Source organism: Propithecus coquereli, unplaced genomic scaffold (assembly GCF_000956105.1).
Source record: "Propithecus coquereli isolate 6110/MARCELLA unplaced genomic scaffold, Pcoq_1.0 Scaffold1, whole genome shotgun sequence".
In the NCBI taxonomy this organism is placed as follows: domain Eukaryota; kingdom Metazoa; phylum Chordata; class Mammalia; order Primates; family Indriidae; genus Propithecus; species Propithecus coquereli.
Window position 1 is genome coordinate 7,848,366 of NW_012133857.1, and position 6,811 is coordinate 7,855,176.

General features: G+C 45.1%; 1 pseudogene; it reads right to left on the reverse strand.

Annotated features, from left to right (window-relative positions):
• Positions 1-1,960: 1,960 nt before the first annotated feature.
• LOC105825501 lies at positions 1,961-2,932 on the reverse strand (annotated as a pseudogene).
• Between the last annotated feature and the right edge of the window lie 3,879 nt (positions 2,933-6,811).

Sequence of the window (6,811 nt, forward strand, 5' to 3'; positions counted from 1 at the left end):
GAACACACACAGCAACAAAAAGCAACAAAATGGCAATACATAGAACAACACAGACGAATCAAAAACATTACGTTAAAGTCAAAAAAGTCAAACACAAAAGATGAAGTATTACGTGAGTGCATTTATATGACATTCTAGAAAAGGCAAAACTATAATGACAAGGCAGATCAGTGGCTGCCAGAGGCTGGTGGGGAAGAGAGCACAGGGGCACAGGGGCACAGGGGAGTTCTGGGGTGAGGAGGTGGTCTGGTCTGGATGTGATGGTGGGTGGGTTACTAAATCCTATTCCTAGAAGCTGAATCCACCCTGGGAGGGGGCAGTGAGGGGAGAGCTTCCGGCCACTGTGGGGCCACAAATGAAAAAGAAGAAGAATGGATGATGACTGCCATTATCTATGTTTTCCTCTTTGTCCACGACAGGTTTCTAACAGGGCTCTCTCCTTTCAAAAATGCTTAAATGATTTAAACCATGCAGGTGGTGGGGAAGCACTCGATCAGGCCGTCGTAAATTGTTCAAGCTAGCCCACAGCCTTCTCTAAAGCCCCTTCCGCCTACAGCTTCTCTGCTTCAAATCTAATTTCCTGCTCCTGGTGTCCAGGGCACAGTGCTGGCCCTCCCAGCCCCAGACCTCATTCAGATCCGCTCCAGCTGCTCTCTCCCTCTGTCTCTCTCTCTCCCCTTCCAAGCCGAATTGCTGCATTTTAAAGTTAATCAATGACAAGATGAGCTGAATGTGACTCAGGATGCAGAGAGATGAAAATCCTGGAACAGTTGATGGGAGCAGGGGAAGTCCCTGGACCTCACTTCCCAGACCATGCATGGGGCCCCAGCCACCAAGGGCCCGGCATCGGGATCCAGAGTGGCCTGAAATCAGCAACGTCTGGGTTTCTTGCTCCTTCCTTTGAGCTCATGTGTCTACTGCAGCCTTTTATAGAAACAGTCAGCAAGTCATTCCAGTACCTTCTCTGTGCCAGACACTGCACCGGGTGCTGGAGACTCCAAGACCGATGAGGAAAGTCTCCCTTTTCCAGGCACTCAGAGTCTGCTTGGAGGAGACAGACAAGGTGGTGGTGACTACAACATGGAAAACTCCACAGATAGGTTTGGAGAAGCCATCCTAGGAACATGAAGGAAAAAAGCTCTCTCTGCGTGATGTTTTTTAAACAGAAAATTACTTTCTATCTACTTCCCATTGCAGAATTTAAAAAATACTGTCAGCCTGATGGGGCACCAAATTATTGACCTGCCCAGGATGTCCTCCTGCCCGAGGCCAGCCTGGCTAGGCGCTTCTGGAGGCATGCGGCTCCCTGCCTACTGCAGTCCAGGAGATCTGGACCGGACAGTGAGGAGCCTCTGGGAGAGAGGAATGAAGGCGGTGGGAGGTGGGGAGGCAAGGTCAGGAGGAGCTTTGAGCTTCATTCTGATTACAGGTCCCTGTGGCCCAGGAGGGGACATGACCTAGCGTTTTGAGCTGATTAAAGGTCCCTGTGGCCTAGTAGGGGCCATGACCTAGAGCTGACCTGGGCGTGGACTCTGCAAGGGCAGTGTGCACCCAACCTGTGCCAACCCCCTCCCTGGTGTGCCAGGCACCGTGTTCTTTCTCTGTGCCACGCCTCCAACAGTAAAATCTGAGATTTTACTCCAAGTTCCCCCAACAGGTAAATCTGAGATTACTTTTCATTTTATAACATACATGACACAGCATTACTCTTCTTTTTGTTTTTCAAATGAACCAGAGCCAATTTTATTCTAATTCTCCAAAGTTTATACTCAATAGGTTAATTGTTTCTAAAATGTATGTCACCCTTTATTTAATGGCTTTATTATTTCATCTTTCTTTTATAGTTTTTTCATCTTTTCTTTACAGTTCCTCAGTGGAAGCCAGAGTCTTGAGTTGCCCAAGTAGGAGCCTCTGACCTACTAATCCAATTCAGTTTCTTCTCAATATTCATGGGCAACTATCAGCTTCTAAAAGAAAGGGTCTTCTCAATCACTTGCTGATAGGGTGAGACTACATTGGTACCCATAACCACACGACCTAATTTAGAATCAATCTTGGCATTGAGTTTTACATTTCTGATCGAATTCACAATCGACCTTTCAGCCTCTTCTGGAGCCATGTTTGGTTTATCTGCCAACACCATAATGCTGATGCACTGGCGGATGCCACAAAAAGTCTCACATATGACGAGATGGGCATTTTCAATGAAATCCTCAAGGCAAGCCACCGAGAAGCCATTCACAAGCACTGACTCATATTCCCTCGGGTGTTTCTGAGCCCTGGCAAAGTGAAAGTTAACATATAAGCACTCAACAAATTCTGTAGTCAGGTCTTTATCTTTTTTTTTCTTCTTTCTTCTTTTTTTACACAATGTCTCACTAGCATGATGTAATTGGGTCTTTATATATGTAAGGCTTCTGCTGAATAACTTTGACTAGATCTTTCAGCATCTGCCAGCATTTTTGAACATCCTTGTTTGCTATAACTGCTGTAGTCAAATAGGGAAGAATATATGGATATACAATCTCAATTGCATTAAGATACTGTGGTTGGTAAAGGAAGAGATCAATAATATTATCACGACCTTTGGGGTGGTTGAAAAAAACAAATAGAGACCAGGGAATGAGCCATGTTCCCTGCTGAAAGGATTAATCTTCTTAATATAGATAAAGAACACGGGTTCACAAGAAAATATAGATTGAACTAAAAAGAAACACACCTAATGAACAAATGGAAAATGCTCAGCTTCCTTAAATAGCCAGGCATGAAAACTAAAAGTAGATACCATTATTTTTTCATGTATCAAACGTTTTTTAAAGAAAGTTCAGGTTTGATGAAGTTTTGTCAGAAAGAGCAGGCTCATACATGGCTGGTGGATGTGTAATTCATATAACCGTGGTACTTTGTCAATGTGTATCAAAGTGTTGGGCATAGTACTGGTCCCCTAATTCCATTCTAGAAGATAGATAAGAATTCACATACGTGGATGTTTGTCATGTATGTAAAGAGCAAAATCTAGAAATTACCCTAATGTCCAACAATGGGAAAACCGGTCAAATAATGGATGGATCACACACAAACACATGCTTATACCACACACAGATTATGAGCTCAATTTTATTCTTAAGAAATACTTGGTATATTCTCTCTTTGTCTCTTTATATACATGCAGACAACAAAAGACTAGCAAGAAACGTACCAAACTGTAGTTTACCTCAGGATGGGCTATCTTTATTTTTTTTCCTTAAAGTTTTCTACACTGAATTTGAATTCGTTTTATTATCAGAAAAAAAGATTATTAAAAAAACTGTGAAGTATTCTTGCCCCCAAATGAATCTAATCAAGACTTGAACCCTAACTTCCACTTTGCATAAAAGGAAGAGAAACAAGTTAAATGGCACCATAAAGAAATAATCTGACAAAATGCAGAAGGTGGAATACTCTATAAATAAACTGATCATCTTCTCCAAAGTCATAATAAGGGATAAAAAGGTTTGGGAAACATACTGAATTAACAAGGACTAAAGAAGCACAGTAATCAATCAAATGTAATGCCCAAAACTTGACTGGGCTCTGACCCAGAACCAGGTCCAAGAGACATTACACACACAGCTGCAGAAAGTCAGATACAGATTTGTGTCCTGATTCTCCCTCGGCCACCTTACAGATGTGCTTTCCAGTTTACACCTTCCTGATCTGCCAAGTCCCACCCCCAGAATCCCGGTCTGTATTAGTCACAACCAGAGAAGCCATGGCAGTATGTTCCTAGACCTAAGAGGATTCCGCACAACTTCAAACAGCAAAATTTTCTTCTCCATTTTACATAAAATACCTATGTGAAAACTACCTACAATCCGTCTAGATCTACTAAACTTTCAGTAGGTACCCACTTATTAAATATTAATGTCTTGGCTTATTGCACAAGTAATTCTTCCTGGGACTCCCATGCAGTGGGGAACAACAGAGGGCACAGAGGGCAGCATGGAGGGGACAAAGGCAGCCACGCACCACTGTGTCCCCCTCCGCATGGCACCCCACATCACCCACATCAGCCCTGAACCCAAGGGAGCCTGGGGCTTTGTCTATTTCTAATGACAAAAGAAAACTCTTTGTTGAGAGCCCAGGATTTCTACACAAGTGTCCAATTTTACCTCACTAAGGTTTGATATTTGGTTCAAAAGCTTCTGTTTGAGGGTGGAGGGACAAAAATATCCAACGGCTAATAATTGTCCCTAGGGTTTAGACAGCAGCCTATAATTTACAGAAGTATTTTAAAGACATTTCACATGTGAGAGACTCCAGATCTCCCAAGCGGGCGACAGTTCCTTTCAGGCCCCGGCTGTTTCCAGGCTGAAGAGAATTCCCCTGAGACTCCACTTTCCCCTTTGAGCAGGGGTGTGCTAGAGTGGGGAACCCATGAGTCTGTGTGGTGGGTGAATAGGAGTTATTATCCCCACTTTACAGACTTTATAAAATAAAATATAAAAATATGTTTATATATGATATATAAAATACATATGTATTAATATATATTTACATATACTATATATAAAATATAGGAGATGGACACTCAGAGGGATTTCAACTGCCAACTCTCCACAAAATACCACCTAAGGAAACCATGGAGCCCACAAAGCTCAGCGTGTTGCTTTCTGCATCAGGAAAGGCCATTGCCTCAGCACAGGTGGCTCAAGGGCACTATATTTATAAGATTTCAGGAGAGGGATACAGGTTAAGTTGGGTCTTCGACCGCCAACACTGATTGGGACTGGACAGAGTTCTTTTTTTTTTTTTTGAGACAAAGTCTCACTATGTTGCCTGGGCTAGAGTGCCATGGTGTCAGCATAGCTCACCGCAACCTCAAACTCCTGGGCTCAAGCGATCCTCTTGCCTCAGCCTCCCTGGTAGTTGGGACTACAGGCATGTGCCACTATGCCCGGCTAATTTTTTCTATATATTTTTAGTTGTCCGGCTAATTTCTTTCTATTTTTAGTAAAGACGGGATCTAGCTCTTGCTCAGGCTGGTCTCAAACTCCTGAGCTCAAGCGATCCTCCCGCCTGGGCCTCCCAGAGTGCTAGGATTACAGGCGTTAGCCACTGCGGCCGGCCCAGAGTTCTCAATATAATAGTTGAAGACTGGGGGCATAGAGAGGGGAAGGTTTGAATGACCCTTAAGAGTAGTTGTTTGATAAGCCCAGCCGAACAATTTATTGTTCTGAGAAAGGGCTTTTTACCCTAATGAAGGTTAGTTGAATGATAAAAGTTCAGTTAAATGGATTTGCAGAAAGGTTATAAAACAAACAATTAGGTTATTTGTAACTTTATCCTCCTGGGCAGGAATTTCCTGCAAAGAGTGGAAGGGTAATTTTAATGTAGACAGTTTTAATAATGAATCCCATTGTGCTGTGGGACTGCAGGTGGCTTCCTCCTCAGGGAGTCGTGAGGCGCAAGGTCCCTCCGAGGGAAGCTAGGTATGCTTGAACTTGACCTAAGTCTTGGGGATCCACCTTCTGACCCTTCCCTCTGCCACAAGGTCAGCACAGTGGTGCTGAGATCGCCCTGCTCAGACTTTGCTACAGGACCCTCCAACAGAGTTCAAGTAGGTTTGCGCTGGACGCTGCTCATGACCGGCGTAGCTCCACAAGGGGGGTTGGAGTAAAGGCACAGGGCAGGGTCGCAGGGCAGGGGCTTGTGGCCCTGAAATGAGTGAGCCCTAGGGATAACCTGCCAGGTTGAATAGTGTCCTTCCAAAATGCAGGTCCACTTGGACCTTATTTGTAAATAGGGCCTTTGTAGATGTCATCAGTTACTGGATTAGGGTGGATTAATACTGGATTAGGGTGGGCCCTAAATCCAGGGACTAATGTCCTCTCAAAAAGGCCATGTAAAGACACAGAGGGAAGGAGGCCGGGTGACATGATGACAGCGGCAGAAATTGGCTATAAACCAAGGAACTCCAAGGATTTCAGGCAACCACTAGAAGCTAGGGAGCGGCAAGGAAGTATTCTCCCCTAGGGCCTTCAGAAGGAGCAAGAGACTCCTTGATTTCAGACCTCCAGCCTCCAGAACTGTGAGAGAACATATTTCTGTGGTTTTAAGCCCCCAGCTTATGGTCCTTTCTTACAGCAGCCACAGGAAGCAATGCAGATGCTGAGTGAACAGTTCTGCCAAGTGTAGCAGGCACCCTGGGCTTGTCCCCCCTGAGTGGGACCGCAGTGCCCTGGGGGTGGATGTGCAGCCTCCCTAAGGCTCTGGAGGGGGTGGGGCAGTCTAATGTGGACAGAGGAACAGTGTCCACATCATACCCTTTTCTGGCAGTCTGTCCACTTTGCCAGCATTCAGGGAGGGGCCTTTTAAAAAATGTCCCCTAACCAAATCAACTCTGGAAAAGCTTCAAAACACAGCACAGCTCCCTGCTGAGCCTGGCAATTTTCCCCTCCAGCGGGGACAGCCTTGTCCCTATCAGTGCTACACAAGGAAACAGAACGATCTGGCGCTAGTGCTAAGGACAGAACTCCAGGGAAGGCAGGGCTCAGCGTCCTCCCTCCTGGCAGGTGGGCAGGGTCACAGTCACAGGGCCTCTAGGACAGGAGTACTTAGAAATCTGGGCCACTTCAGACACTTCCCAGCAGACGCCAGCTGCTGTTTCAGAGAACAGCACTGAGCTGTGAGTTAACCCACCCGCTTATTACTGGGATCCGGAAGATTTCTCAGCCTGAAAATGGCTTGGTCCTTTTCTCCATGAGAAACAAGTCTTAATAATAATGAATCTGGCAAACAATAATCAGACGTTCACGTGAGGACACTGCAG